Here is a 16384-nt window from a genome sequence, read left to right on the forward strand (position 1 = left end):
TTATCGGCTGTGTATGAGTACATGTCAAATTTATTACCGTGGTACCTCATTATTTCATATGAATCACAGTTCTTCACCCAGTAGATGAAGCTATCTGTATGCATATAAAGTAATTTAGAATCTGTCAAATGAGTTTTTGCAAATTCAAAATGAAATCGGTACATGTGAAGTTTGGATAGGTCTAGTATGCACATCACCAAATAAATAGGTTTCGTAAACTCTAATGCAGTCTTCGCCATCTCCACAGCAATAAAGTTCTCACTGAATGTTCTGATCCACTTAAAATTTGGTCTGGCAATGTATTTTCTTACGCCACAACACCCATCCTGTACGCTTCTAATAAAAATTTCATGCAGTTTTCTCAAATTATCCATCGTTTTGACGAAAATTGTCTTATTCATTAATTTATAAAAAAACTTTCTCAAAGTCACACATCATGGTAGCTCTCTGTCTCATATTCAGACCAAGATACTCCTTCAGCCAGGTGGACTGCTTAAAGGAGATAGCCCGGGTAACTCTAACCAGCTGCATCCCCATGGTGAGACACTGTTGGAGATTATGATCATGATTAATATATCTCCGCTAATTCCCCAGTGTTGTCATCTGGTTTGGGTGAAGCCTACATACAGAAAAAGTTGCTCTGGACGCAGTGGTAAATCGGTGTGTACATCATGCAAACTAATAGGTTATGTGAGTTCTGCCTCCACCGCATACCTTACATCAGAATCAGCCACCATACCTTCGATCTTCCCATCTAATACCTTGCATTGGGTTCAGGCACCCATCGAAACTCGCCAATCGGTAATGAGTGTTGTATGGCGTACCTGTAGAAGTTATTTACATCCAGGTACATTATGTAACTCGAATCAGGGGATGCGCTGAACCTGTCACCCATTTGTGGGCTGTTTGCTTTGATGTGCCTATGGATGCATTGACAAAGTCCCCCATTGATCCTTTGCTCAAAGAAAAGATGAATTCCCGCCAGACATTCACAGCATGCTGATACTCTGCATCCGCTATCGCATCGCCTCTAAGGTAGCTGGAGAATGCAGTTATGTCGGGTAGCCCGGTTTTGTTGAGTATTGTCATACTGTCCAGATACTCGTAAGGGGAAAACCTCTTCCTAGTCACAAGCTGAACATTTCCTCATCAGGAAACGCAGCTCAAGTGATTGCATATCCTCCCGAGTTAGAGTTCCAACGAGCTTAACATAGCAAGTCAAGGAAGCGGAGTGTAACTCTTGGCGCCATTCGTTTGGAGGGTGAAATATATTTCTCATCATTCTCAGGCAGGACACTGGTCTGATCATTCTCCATGCTGAAATCAGCCAAGTGCTCAAAAAGAAAGTGAGCGTCATACCTGCTTAAATTATGGGAGAAAACGGGTATGTGTCTTGGTAACTGGTACTTAGAATTGCACATATTATGAGCTGCACCACGAAACTTCCTGTAAGGAGGGTGGTCGTCACAAGGAATTTCCGCGCTTCTGTGTAACAGCACCCCACAAATATGACAGCCTATCACGTTATTGTACTAATCTTCATTCTCCTTCGATTTGGTAATGGGAATGTTATCGCTGTAAAGCTTATCAGCCTCCCAGGAAAGTTTTCCAAGCTCAGTGAGAAACCAAACCATAGGATTATCCCAGACATTAGATGTGTAGCACTAAAGACTCGAATCATAGAACGATACAATTTGGTACGCTGCCTCACACAGGATATGTTTTTCTGTGAGGGCGGTAAGTGAGGCTGTGGGGTCAAATTCGCAGTGAGTCACAGGAGCAAGGAGGCATTCAAAGTCGGCATACAGCACAAATGGTCATTGGTCCAGATGGTTAGCATTTTTAAACTTTGTGAATTTGTTTTCCTCAGTAGGCATAACAACAAGTACCAGGTCCTTGGAAGTGCAATCTACTAGATGCGCTGCTAGTAACTTGTCTGAGGAAAAATAATTTATGCACCTTAAGTAAATACGCTTTTTTATATTCATATTTACTCAATTGAGAGAATAGAAGTTGGGACATGTCTTTGATCCAAACTTAATGATAATTGCCTTTCTCCTTATTTTTTTCATCCAAGAATAGGAGCATGTTTATGTACACTGTACACTCACTGGTAAATTTTATGTAATGGAGGTGTCAAACGACTATATGCTCGTTCTGTTCATCTGAGTTTGCTTTCCCCCAAGACATAATGCATGAAGCAATATTCCAGTATTCTGAGCCTCAAATTTAGGTATGTCCTGGATCTTGATGAGGAACTCAGTACCATCAAGGTTATAACACTTAGTAATGTCAAGGTATCTTCCATACTGAGATATGCACTCTGGATGTACCTAATAATTACTTTCTGAAGCCAGAATCGACCATGTGAAACAAGGCTGATCCGTTTCATTTCTGAAATTAATTCATGCTTTCTTGTCTACTATATCGTTAGGTAGCTCTGTATAGCTAGATTCTCCATTTACTGGATCAAAGACATGTGTTTGGATGTCCAGGTGTAGAATTCGGCTGCGTGTTTAACTGACCCTCTAACTTCCATATAAAAAAACCGGGCGAGTATAGCTCTCAAGGTGGGTTCACGAAACTGCTCAGTGATTGGTGTCCTCTGAGTTATCACGCCGTTTCCCCCGCTCCCCCCCCCCCCAACACCCCACACAGATAATGAAGACGTGTCTCTTGAACGCCATAGGCAATTATAGTGGGGCTGCAACAGTTCGATGCACAGCACCGCACTGCATTGTAGATGGGATATCTCAAATCATTAACTGCCCTGATGAATTTCGTTTCCATGACAGGAAGGCATACTCTTAGAAACGGAACAGGGTCACGGTGGCCTCCTGCTGGGTTCTCGATTCTAGTGAATGACATTCGTTCCTCAAAGGTATCTGCAATCACTGAGTATTCTAACTGCGGTGTGGTGTCACTGATCTGATGTCATTTACTAAAAGGATGGGAGAGGGAACTGCTGCAAGCCACAGGATTACTATAACTAATACTACTACAGCTAGATGATGAAGCTGCTTGTGGTGAGATGTTGAGGGGTATGTGCCATACCTTGCAAGAACAGTGAGGATGAATAGATGGAGGTAGAGAATATGCTGCAGTATCAGGCCAGTGCGAGCAGCCTGTCTGCATCTGCTGCCACTGCTGCTGCTGCTGAATCCCTGACCTGCTTGTTGGAGGGAGGGTTACCCATGGATGCCAAAGCAGTGCTGGGGTGGCGGCAGCGGGGGTGTCAGCTGCAGTGGTGGTGGCTTCCTGTGTGGTGACTAGCGGCACTCCTACCAGCAAGGCATACCTCTCTGGGTCCCAGTTTGGTGAAGGCGGGCCACTGATACGTCCTGGCATATCGAGGAAATTGTTCTCCTGATGCAGGTGCTGTAAAAGAGAGAGAAAATAACAAAAATTAAGTACAAAGTTCCAGACATCGCCAGCTGCTGCAGCTACAAGGAAAGAAGGAACACACATTATTATTATTTGTCAGTAGAGTGAGTACATGTGCATGCATGACCTATTTTGCTCCAGCTCCTTGTCATCTCCCTCAGGTCATGCAACACCTCCTCATGCCGATGAAGGTCTCTCTCCATCTCCTCCACCCACTGTGGCATTTCGTCCTCCCATGAACTGGGAAAGAGGCACTTGACCATCTCATTGATATCACATAAAAACACATATTAATTCTTTTAATAATAAAAACATATAAATTTGCAAAAAACTATGAGATTTTCTTTTTTTCAGAATATGCACTTACAGGAGATCCGCCATGACTTCTACTTACCTTCAATACATACCTTACGCTGTTCCTCTTCTCCTACCAGCAACTCATCTACAACAACCACAAAGAATGTTGCACCATATTAGATATCTAATGAAATTCTTGTCAAACATAACGTATTGCATATACACATTGCTACAAACAAGAAAAATATGTATACTGCTAACAGTGCTGATGCTGCTGCTGTTGCTGGCTTTCAGCAGCCACCTCACCAATTAATGTAGAACATACGCTGAAACAGTAAAACAGTAAGACGACATGTATTCAGTACTATGGAATTCCGAGTTATAGATATCGATTTTGATTTAGAAATCATGTACAACGGCAAGGACTCCCTGACTGGTCACTAAATAACAGCAGCATATTACGTATATGAAGAAGAATGTACACTGAAGAGCCAAAAAAACTGGCACATCTGCCTAATATTGTGTAGGGTCCCTGTGAGCACGCAGAAGTGCCACAACACGATGTGGCATGGACTCGACTACTGTCTAAAGTAGTGCTGGAGGGAATTGACACTATAAATGCTGTAAGGCTGTCCATGAATCCATAAGAGTACAAGGGGGTGGAGGTCTCTTCTGAACAGCATGTTGCAAGGCATCCCAAATATGCTCAATAATGTTCATGTCTGGGGAGTTTGGTGGCCATTGGAACTGTTTAAACTCAGAAGAGTGTTTCTGGAGCCACTCTGTAGCAATTCTGAACGTATGGGTTGTCGCATTGTTCTGCTGGAATTGCCCAAGTTAATCAGAATGCACAATGGAAATGATTGGATGCAGGCGATCAGACAGGATGGTTATATCAGAATCGTATCTAGACGTATCAGGGGTCCCATATCACTCCAACTTCACACACCCCATACCATTACAGAGCCTCAACCAGTTTGAACAGTCCCCTGCTGACATGCAGTGTCCATGGACTCATGAGGTTAACTCCTTACCTGTACACGTCCATACGCTCAATACATTTTGAAACGAGACTCGTCCGACCAGACAACATGTTTCCAGTCATCAACAGTCCAATGTCAAGTGTTGACAGGCCCAGGAGAGGCATAAAGCTTTGTGTCATGTAGTCATCAAGGATACACAAGCGGGCTTTCGGCCCATATCGATGATGTTTTGTTGAATGGTTTGCATGCTGACACTTGTTGATGGCCCAGCACTGAAAGCTGGCCGGAGTGTCCGAGCGGTTCTAGGCGCTACAGTCTGGAGCCGCGCGACCGCTATAGTCGCAGGTTCGAATCCTGCCTCGGGCATGGATGTGTGTGATGTCGTTAGGTTAGTTAGGTTTAAGTAGTTTTAAGTTCTAGGGGACTGATGACCTCAGAAGTTAAGTCCCATAGTGCTCAGAGCCATGTTTTGAACCAGCACTGAAATCTCCAGCAATTTGTGAAAGGGTTGCACTTCTGTCATACTGAGCGATTCTCTTCAGTCGTTGTTGGTCCTGTTCTTCCAGGATCTTTTTCTGGGAGCAGTGATGTTGGAGATTTGATATTTTACCAGATTCCTGATATTCACAGTACGCTCATGAAATGATCGTATGGGAAAATCCCCACTTCATCTCTACCTTGTAGAGGCTGTGTCCCATCACTCATGCGCCGACTATAACACCACACTGAAACTCACTTAAATCGTGATAACCTGTCATTGAAGCAGCAGTAACTGATCTAAAAACTGTGCCAGACACTTCTTGTCTTTTATGGGAGTTGTCAACCACTGCGCCATTTTCTGCCTGTTTACATACCTGTGTATTTGAATATGCATGCCTGTACCAGTCTCTTTGACACTTCAGTGTATATCCTATTTATGACGCTGTTGCTGCTGTTGTTGTAGTGGCTGCCTCTGATGCATCTGCTGCTGCTGATGCATCTCAGCATTAATTTTAGCCACAATTTGGTGGATGTATGTTGAAACAATAAGACAAAATGTATTTAATATCGCTACTACAGAATTTTTAGTGGAAGAAAAAGTTCCTGTTATATATTCGAATATTACCTTACCAGGTAATTCCTATAAATTCCTATTGCCTTGTGCATTTACCGCCCCTTACATTACACTGCTGCTATTGCCACGCTTCGTTTTTCTAAACAAATTGGTAGCACACACACATGAGCAAGGAGATGACCTGAGACACCGGCGAATGATAGCAGACTGAGGCTGGGGATGGATGTGGTAGGGTTTATATAGACTCAATCTCTGTCCACTAGTTCGGCGGGAACTTATCAGATTGCAGTATTTGGGGATACCTTGGTCGACAGTTTTGGACAAGTTGGTTGACACATGCACAAACAGGCAGTAGCCGCTTGAGAGAGAATGGAGGTGGTTTCCCAGGTATCAGATATCAAAAGGATGCCAACTTCTGTTGGACTGTCCAGGTGATGACGCTCAAAGTGCTCCCTGTGTGGGTGAATAGTAAGCTAGTGTTCAGTATGCTTTTGCTTGCCCTTGTGACCGCATGGGTTATGGGTGCCATGTTGAGGAGTGTGCTTGTGTTCTCAAACGTCTCTTCATACAAGACCCTCAATATGTGTCGAGTGTTCTTGAAATTTAATTACTTGATCTCTCTATACACATGGAAATAGACCATATCAATCTTTGTGATTTGATCAGCAGTCAGTAGTTCCTACCAATGACTCTTGGCAGTGCTGTGATCGCTTCTAGTTGTCCACTGGCCTCTGCACAAGGCTTCTGGACACTGTGGAAGGCATATATGTTGTTACGATGCTCCCAGCGAATGCAGTATGGCAGTTATTTTTCTAGCACTGTGCATTTGCCCAGAGCTGTTGGCAGGTTTGTGTTTTAGAGAGTATATTTGCGGTATACGTGTTAGGTGGGATTTTTCGCGATCTTAGTGGCATGTTTAGGTCTTTATTAGCGATATTTTTTTTAATATGTTATTCCCACTGCCAGTTCTTACCACTGTAATCAGAGTAGAACATCATGTCTTATGTTTGTGGCAGCAGAAAAGCAGTGCTTCCTACCACCTCTTGCCTATTTGCACAGCTGCGCAAAGGGTTGCCATCATCTGATGCTTTGTTCAGGGATTAGGATGACTTCCAGTCTGTGCGCCACATGAGACAGCTCTCCGTGCAGGCCTCTCTCCCAACCTTTGTGTGCAGAAAAACACAAAGTGGCCAGCGTGTCCCCCCTGTGGTCGGTGCGAAGACTCAATCAGAAGTTATTTAACAGTGTAATTACGTCCAGTGAGTTATGATGGCGTCGATTTCGTGACGGTATTCCTTGTGCGATCAGGCAAAAATGTTATCTACTTAATTACTTCTTTTCGATGTATTTTACAAAACCTGCATCTCCCAAAACAGCAGAGAATGATGAGCTATTCCCCCAGCAAATAAAAGAGAGATCCAACCCCTGTGAATCGAATTTTATAAATAAATAATATATTCTTTGCTATGTTTACTGGCATTCATTTGAATTTCCTGTCATTAGATCCCTTCTCTCCAGCACAAACTGAGTCATTTTCCCACCAATTTCCAGATGAGGAGGGGCGAGGGAGTGGGAGGGTAGGTTTGACGGATTTACCACAGGCGGAGGGGTTAATTAATGTATCGATTTAATTAATCAGTAAATTGATTTGACATCAAAGGTGTGCTTGTATCAGTGAGCAGTTTCCCAGAGGGGTGAGGTAGGGGGACAGGGAGGGTGGGGATTCTCAGGACAGATTATCACCAGGGGGTCGTAAATCAGTTAACATAACAACAGCTTAAGGGGAGGGGGGATATGTTCATAAATCAGTCAAGTTTGGCTGTGAATGTATGCTTGCCTCTAAATGTATGCAACCCACACTAACAAATTGTCCCAGCACCACGATTTTCCTACTACTTACATAAACGCCATTAGTACATACTGGATAGAAAAGATGTAATAAAATGACTTTAAAATCTGTGGGCAAGCCAGCTTCGACTGTCTAAACAGATACAACAAGAGTTGGACATGATGTAGGTCAGTGTAAATCATTTAGCAGGGAAGTTATATAATCAAGAAACACTCTGTTTTTCAGTGCAAGTTCAACTTTCAACAAATCCTGGGGATTAAGGCTGGAATGCTTATAAACTTCAACTTCTTCTAGAAAATTCATTTTGCACACTTTATTGACTGCAAGCAAAATTTTCATATCGAATGAAGATGGCGGGGAGTGTGTTTTTCAGATTTAAGATGTTCTGCAAAAGTTGACTTATAAGAATTCGCACCATCTTTGCTGAGTAAGTGCTCACAGAAACGGATTTTAAAGATGGTGTCACTGGGAAAAGGTATTTTACAATTACTTTCATAGGTGACATGTATTGGATTGCCAGGTGTTAAGAAATGTGGCGTTTTCCAATAAAAATGTCACTAAGTTGCTGTTTATGCATCACAAGAGACCTACAACCGACAAATCTCTCAAATCTAAGATATATAAAATTCAATGTAATGTATACCCAAGCTTTTATATCGGACAGACAGGGAGAGCTTTTAAAACCCATTTTTGCTAGCACTTACTCAACAAAGATGGTGATAATTCTTATAAGTCAACTGTCACAGAACATCTTATATCTGAAAAACACACTTAGCCCCCGGCATCTTCACTCGGTATGGAAATTTTGCATACACTTGACAAAGCATGCAAAATGAAAATTCTAGAAGAAATTAAAATTTATAAAATTTCTCGCCTTAGCTCTCAGGATCTGCTGGATGATCAACTCGCACTCAAAAACAGACGGTTTTTGATTATATAGTTTCCACACAGACTGTTTTTTATTATATAGCTTCTCTGCTGAATGATTTACAGTGATCTACTTTATGCGCTCTTGGTATATTTGATTACAATGTCGAAGTTGGCTTGCCAACAGATTTTAAAGCAATTTTATTATATCTTCTTATCCAATATGTACTAATGGCTTTTATGTAACATAGATGTTCTTTTACATTCTGACGATATTTTCTTGATATAACCACGAACTAATACCTAAGTTTGAAATATAACTGCCATTGACGACTTTTTAAACGTCTACCAAGGATTATTACATCCCACACACCAGGTTTTACTTAGCAACTAGATAGGCCACAGGCACGTTTCCACACAGAAAATCGACTTGTTAACACGGGGTGGTTCCTCACACGCCTTCAACTTGGCGACGTCCACTCCCTGATAACGTAGACGGACTGCGGCTCACTTACTTGTGTTTCCTCCTAACATACGTCCAGGCTACAGGGCACTCAACAGTTAAACGTATCGTTTGTGGTCCAGTGGCACATGATGCTACCATAAAATGATAATAAAATTTCAAGAGTTTACTTTCCTTCGTTTATCACCTTACATTGTATTGTATTCTATTGTTTTGAACTGGGGACCTAGAAACGACAGAGAGGCTTCGTCCCTGCCGTAGCCTGCAGTGGTACACAACCCCACAACAGGCTACAGCAGTCCACTCACCCCACCGCCGTCCAGGGTTATTGCGCGGTTCGGCCCCCAGAGGACCCCATCGGAACGTCTCAGAACCAGACGAGGGTAACCCCAATGTTTGTGTGGTAGAGTAGTTATGGTGTACGCGTAAGTGGAGAAAGCGTTTGCGCAGCAAACGCTCACATAGTGTAACTGCGGCGGAATGAGGGGAACCTGCCCGCATTCGCTGAGGCAGATGGAAAACCTCCTTAAAAACCATCCACAGGCTGGCCGGCACGCCGAACCTCGACACAAATCAGCCTGGCGGATTTGTGCCTGCCCGGAAAGCAGTGCACGGCTAACTGGGCTGGCATCACCTTATATAGTAATGATCTTCTTTTTCTTTTAGTACGTCTTTTTCCTTAACACCTGGTCCATTGCTTACTGTCTTTTGTTAAAAATTTTATATGGTTTTATAGGTCTTAATGCATGCTTGAGCTTTAGGTGTCGCAGAATTTATTACAGTTTGTGTGTACACTAGCGCTACCACTTTGTATGCAGGAGATTTCAATGACCTTCTTGCCATCAGTTTGGTGGTTGACTTTTCTCGCACATGCTATGTACGATGTCAAATTTGACAGTTACTTGCCACTCATCGTGCATATCATATATTTTTAGACATGTCACGCTGTTTTATCGACTCTGTAACAAAGGTACGTTGTGGCTCTTAAACTTAACTAATATACATTTGTTTTAACAAACCTGTTTTACTTCTGCTGCCCAATCTTTGTACATTTGTTTTTAAGACACTTGCTTTAGATGTATGTATTTTTATGCCAGTCCTTTGTAGGAGACTACCGTCTGATTCTTATTTTGACGTTGGCTTACCAATAATTTGAGCATATTTCAGTTCTAAAGACGACAGTATAAACCGTCGAAACCGGTAAAGTGAACCAAATAAAGATTTTCTATTGCAGCTGACGTCTGACTATTTATCTTTGTGGATTAATAAAGTTGTTGGATGTCCACTTGGTTGTGCCAAACTCTACCCGACTGGTGTCTTAGATCCTCAAAATCCCCAGATGGTTAGAGGGTTCTCCCCATAATGCTCCAAACGTTCTCGATTGGGGGGGGGGGGGGGAAATCCTGTGACCTTGCTCGGCAAAGAGGGTTTGGTAAGCACAAAGACAAACAGTGGAAACTCTCACCATATGTGGGTGGGTATTGTTTTGCTGAAATGTAAGTCCAGGATGGCTTGCCATGAAGGGCAACAAAAAGGGGGCAGAATGTCGTCGCCATAGCACTGTGCTGTAAGTGTGCCTCGGATGACGACAACGGGGTCTTTCTATGAAATGAAATTGCACCCCAGACCGTTACTCTAGGTTGTTGGACTGTACGGCGAGCGACAGTCGGGTTGGTATCTACCGCTGTCCGTGGCGTCACCAGGCACGTCTTTGGCCTGGGATCTCATTGACTGGAGTAGAACTGTCTTTACCGATGAGCTCTTCTTCAAAATGAGCACCGATTACCAGTGAAGGCGTATCTTGGGACGCCCCTGGCAGCAATGGGACAGCAACCTGACTGTCGCCCGCCATAGGGCCAGACAACTGGAGGGTTGGTCTGAGTGCCATTTCTTTTCGTAGGAGGAGCCCTCTGGTCGTCATCCGCGTCACCATGACAGCACAGTCGCGTTTTGTTGCCTTTCATGGCAATCTATCTTAGGCTTACATGTCAACAAAATTATGCCACCCAGAACACGACGAGAGTTTCTACTGCTTGTCTTCATGCTTGCCAAACCGTACCTTGACCAGCACAGTCGCCGGATCCCTCCCTAATGGAGAACGTTTGCAGCATTATAGGCAGGGCCCTCCGACCATCTGGGGATTTGGACGACCTAACGCGTCAGTTGGATAGAATTTGTCACGATATCCCTCAGGAGGGCATCCAATAAGTCTGTCAGTCAATTCCAAGAGAAATAACTGCTTGCATAAGGATCAGAGTTGGACCAACGCGTTATTGTCTTGCTCAGTTTGAGAAGCTTTTTCTCTTGAATAAGTCAACCAATTTTTCTGAAACTGTAATCGTTTGTTTGTCTGTACAGATCTACCTGTTTCTGCCCCATTCTGATAATTTCCTCGTGAAGCGTCTTTTTCGCTTTGTCGTAGAGTGTATATTATTATTATATTTGTAATTTTACCTGACATATTGAAATGGATAACAGTTCGTATAATATAGATGCGAGTATATTTTTGATTAACTTAAGTCAAACAAGTGGTTAACAATTCTCTAGTTGCAATATATCTTCTTCAGTTCTTAGTAATCCTTTCAATACTCTGTTGCAGCAAGTCATTTAGTTCCTCTACACTCTGCCTTACCATGCAGAAATATACAAAAAATCTGTTTTGATGTGACTGCAGTTCCATACAAAGACGTGGTATTCACAAAGTTCTTAAGTTTTTCCATTAATTGATTGCACTCAATATCGCATTTTTTTCTGCTACACAATAGTGCTAAAAGAAGCAGGAGTTGTTCGTCGGCAGAACTACTCATTTTTCAAGAAAGAACCTGCAAAACACTTTAAAAAGTGCAAAACTCTACTGGCTACCTGTTCTCTGGAAAACTATCACTAGATCACTCACACTGTATATATCCGAGCCATATCGCCTATCGCCGAGAAGATCGGACGATCGCTGCCCGATGCGACATACCGTTTTGTGTATGCCAAAGCCTGAATATGGTGATAGACGGAGATCGTCGCTAAATGCAAGGGCTCGCTGAAAAGCAACGCCTTCGAAATTTTTAATCTGTTCTCAATATCGGTTGAGGTATTACATGTCATACATATTACTCGGTCAACTTTCTCGCTTCGCTGACGCAAGCTGAAAACCTCTGACTCTAGAGGCCACTGTCTTGTAGCGTGTAACGTGGGGGTGCGTGAGAAACACAGTGAGGTAATCGAGTTTCATGAAACACAGGAGACTGAACATCTGTTAACATTTTTTTTTTGGGTTTTGAGCGTGAAGGTGATATGTTCCTTAACAACATTGTGACAGGTGATGAAAACTGGCTTCACCATTTTGACCCCGAAAACAAGAGAGCATCACAGGAGTTACGTGACAAGGGAACACCGACGCCAAAAAAGTTTAGAACCTGCCATCAGCAGGCAGAGTCATGCTCACAGCGCTCTTGGATGGTCAAGGTGAGGTGCATTTGGAATTCATTTCTTAAATCACTACCATAATGCCTGCAAGGTACTGCAAGACCCTGATAAAACTGAAAGCACGAATACGAAGAGTTCGACCATACATGAGCACGTCTTATTCAGCATGACAATTCCAGATCACACACGAGCGCTGCGACGTCTGCAACCATTCGACGCATTGGGTTCACTGTCTATACAGCCCTGACTTGGCCCCATCCAATTTTCATCTGATTCCGAAACTTAAAGAACACCTTCGAGAACTTCAGATTCATTGTGATGAAGCAGCGCAAGCAAAGATGAGGTTGTGGCTCCGTCGACAAAGTCATTCTACGGTGACGGTTGTTAATAACGTTTTTTTCATGCAGAAAATTCGGAGGCATTACTTTTCAGCACGCCCTCCTGTATGTCTTAAGAACTATGATGACAAAACGCAGCTCCCGCACTGAGGAAATGAGAAAAAGGCTACAACTCGGAAAAGTAGCTGCAATTAAAATAGGCAAGTTGTTAAAGGGACGGAAACTGTCACTACCGACCAAAATAAAGATGGATGAAACTTTGATTTTGTCCATAGTTTTGTACGGACGTGAGTCATCGAAAATGAAATAAAATGGATCACAAGAAAATCGATTCTTCTGAAACACGTTTTTGGAGGAAGATCTTGAGGATTTCATTGACTAAAAAATTAAAAAACAAAACCAAAAATTTCTCTGGTGTCTAAAATACTGCAAATGGAATTATGGTACTTTGGGCATATCACAAGAGCAGAAGACTCACTAGAAAAAGCTGCAATGCATGGAAGAATAGAAGGACAAAGAGGTAGAGGAAAACCAAGGAGATGATGGATACAAGAAATCAAAGAAAGCTCCTAAATGAGCAACTGAGAACTAAACACCAAACCAACGTTTGTTATCAGACAGCTACGGTTTTCCTCCCAAATGAAAGATAGAATCACCTGGTATTGTTGGCTGGGAGACCGCCTAATGAGAAAGCTCCCCCCCTCCCCCCCCCCCGCCAACAGGATTCGAACTGACCACCCCTCGAATATATCTGATGATTATTGTTGTGGACTGGCAAGACAGCCAATCCACAGTGACGGGTAGCCGAAAGGCACGCGTTTAAGCTTACGCAGGCTGGCGTGAGGTCTGGAACAGTTAAAGGAGTTATACTAGCCAGAAAAGTACGTAGCTGCTGGAATACTTAACTTTAATCCATAATTGGTGAACATCGGTCTGACGGTACATGCATCACAAGATGAATAGCAAATGATAATGGCGCGTTGCTAGGTCGTAGCAAATGACGTAGCTGAAGGCTATGCTAACTATCGTCTCGGCAAATGAGAGCGTAATTTGTCAGTGAACCATCGCTAGCAAAGTCGGCTGTACAACTGGGGCGAGTGCTAGGAATTCTCTCTAGACCTGCCGTGTGGCGGCGCTCGGTCTGCAATCACTGACAGTGGCGACACGCGGGTCCGACGTATACTAACGGACCGCGGCCGATTTAAAGGCTACCACCTAGCAAGTGTGGTGTCTGGCGGTGACACCACAATTATTACTGGTAGTTCTATAGCTACCGTTTTATTAATGTTTCTGTTCTATACGGGACTAATTAGCCTCCCCCCCCCCCCCTCCCCGTCAGATAATGTACTCTCCTCCTAGCATCTTTCTTATCTATCTATCATGTCATATGGCATATATTGCCTGCTCCAGACATGTCCATTGTACCAGACATTCATATTGCTCTTGCATGTTTTCTACTTTCATATGTCCACCTTCCATTAAGTCGTCCACTCGATTTTTTCTCAAATCTCAAACCCAGCTAACAATTCCTCGGTCCATGTACTTCGCCAGCTACATTCCCCCACCGGCTCTATTTCGTTGTCATTACAAGCATAGTTACATCGTTTCTTCAGTCTGTTCACTGTTGTGTGACGTGGTAGGTTCGACGAGGCTGGGCAACAGTACATCTCGCCTGAACATGATGGCCAGGTGGACTATCGAAATATTGTGTCAAGTTAACTTGAAGATCTGACTTCAAACCCTAGAAAAGTACCACTGTTTATTCGTTTTCCTAACTGTTTTAGTAATTCCGAATGTGCATCTTTCATATCTCGGCTGCTCAGTTTTAATAGTTTTTGCACTGAAGGCCCGTGAATCACTGCCAAAAGTCAAATCTTAAAAATGTTTTCATTGACTATAAACTCCCTGTTAGAGATATAGTTCATTTAGTTCACTAACAGCTCCCTAAGCCAATTTGGCTCCTCCTCTCGATTTCTAACACTGCGCTTGGACTCGTCGTCTTCACTTGTATTAACCACAAAAACTCGTCAATGGTTCAACAACTTACTGTTAATTTATACAACCTTTTCGCTGTGTTAATTATACACAGTTTCCGTATTTTTACGATCATTTTGAAGCCTACTTTCAAACCTACTCTAAATGTTTCTCCATTCATTGTTGGAGCTCATCTGAACTAAAGGCGAACAATGCAATGTCATTAGCGAAACGAAAATATACTGGTGTCCAACATTAAAGCAACAAACGGAAATTTTGCAAGGTTGCGTTTATTTTGCCACAAAAGAGTATAAATAGGTGATAGTAAAGTAGAAACAATGTAATAAAGAATACAGAACGTAAACAACTGCAACATGCATAATGGTAGAAAGAATTTTCTTGGTTTTTTCCAATTTCATTGATTTGCACACACATTCCGGCAACTGGTTAATGTGCTCATTATGGCGTGTGACCACCTCTGGCAGCAATACAGGCATGTTGAGACAATAGCGCCTATTCTTCCTGAGGGCTGCTCGCAGTCTTGGAGAGTGGTTGGCTGATGCAGACGTGATGCAAGCCGTCTCCCTAGAGCATCCCAGACATGCGCTAAGGGATTCAAATCGGGAGAGTGAGCAGGGCACGCCATGCGTGCAATTTCTTCTGTTTCCAAGAAAACATCAACCACCCTTGCTTTATGAGGTCGAGCGTTATAGTCCATCAGTACGAAGTCTGGGCCCACAGCATCTTCCAACAACCGTAGATGAGGTCCCAAGATCTCATCACGAATCCCTGCCCACACCATTAAGGATCCTCCTCGATATCGGTTTCTTACCACAACGTTTGGATCCAGAAATCGTGTTCCACGTTCCCTCCAGATGCGAATCCATCGAGAATCACTCTCCAGACGAAATCAGGACTCATCTGAGAAAACAACATTGGCCCACTGTTCGGTCGCCGAGGTGGCATTTTGATGACTCCATTCTAGACGTTCCCTTCTCCGAAGATGCCTCAGAGGCAGACATACAGCGGGTCGCCGACAATAAAGGCCACTCTGCCAAAGCCTTATGCACACCGTTTGCCCAGATACAACACGACCAGTGGATGCTGCGAGCTCACATTCCAGTTGCCGTGCGGTACTAAGGCGGTACTGTCTGCCCTTACAGCCAAATAGCGGTCCTCTCTTCTGGTCACACGTGGCCGCCTGTGCCCTGGTCTCTGGGATACAGTTTTGGTCTCTATACACTGTCGCCACATCCGAGAAACAGTACAATGATTCACACCGAGTCTTCGGGCCACATCAATTTGCGACTGTCCTGCTTCCATTCTTTCTGTGGCCCTCCACCGCAGAGAGTCTGATAGGTGTCTTCCCTGTGCCATGCTGCACAGTCTGTGACTATGTACACAGCGAGTGTGGATGTGGCGCCGCCCAGCAAACAGTGCCTCGTCTCATAGTTGCAATGACGTCATCATTGGCATGGTTGTCTGTTGACTGGGATGCCATCTTCCGTTCAGAACACCATCAGACGGACATCTGGTTGACAGTTTGTACGATTATATCATGAATTAGACTCAGAACGGGGAAACAGCGGTTTGTTGCTTTAATTTTGGACACCAGTGTACTTCTGGTAGGTTCCATTAACATGCAACCATTTTTCTTTTGCCAGAGTAGACAATAGTTTTGTTGGTTTAGAATCTACACTTCTAACTCAAATAACTTTGCGAGGAGAGATAGCAGATGGACTTTTGACCAGTAATTGC

This window comes from Schistocerca piceifrons, chromosome X (genome assembly GCF_021461385.2).
Source record: "Schistocerca piceifrons isolate TAMUIC-IGC-003096 chromosome X, iqSchPice1.1, whole genome shotgun sequence".
In the NCBI taxonomy this organism is placed as follows: domain Eukaryota; kingdom Metazoa; phylum Arthropoda; class Insecta; order Orthoptera; family Acrididae; genus Schistocerca; species Schistocerca piceifrons.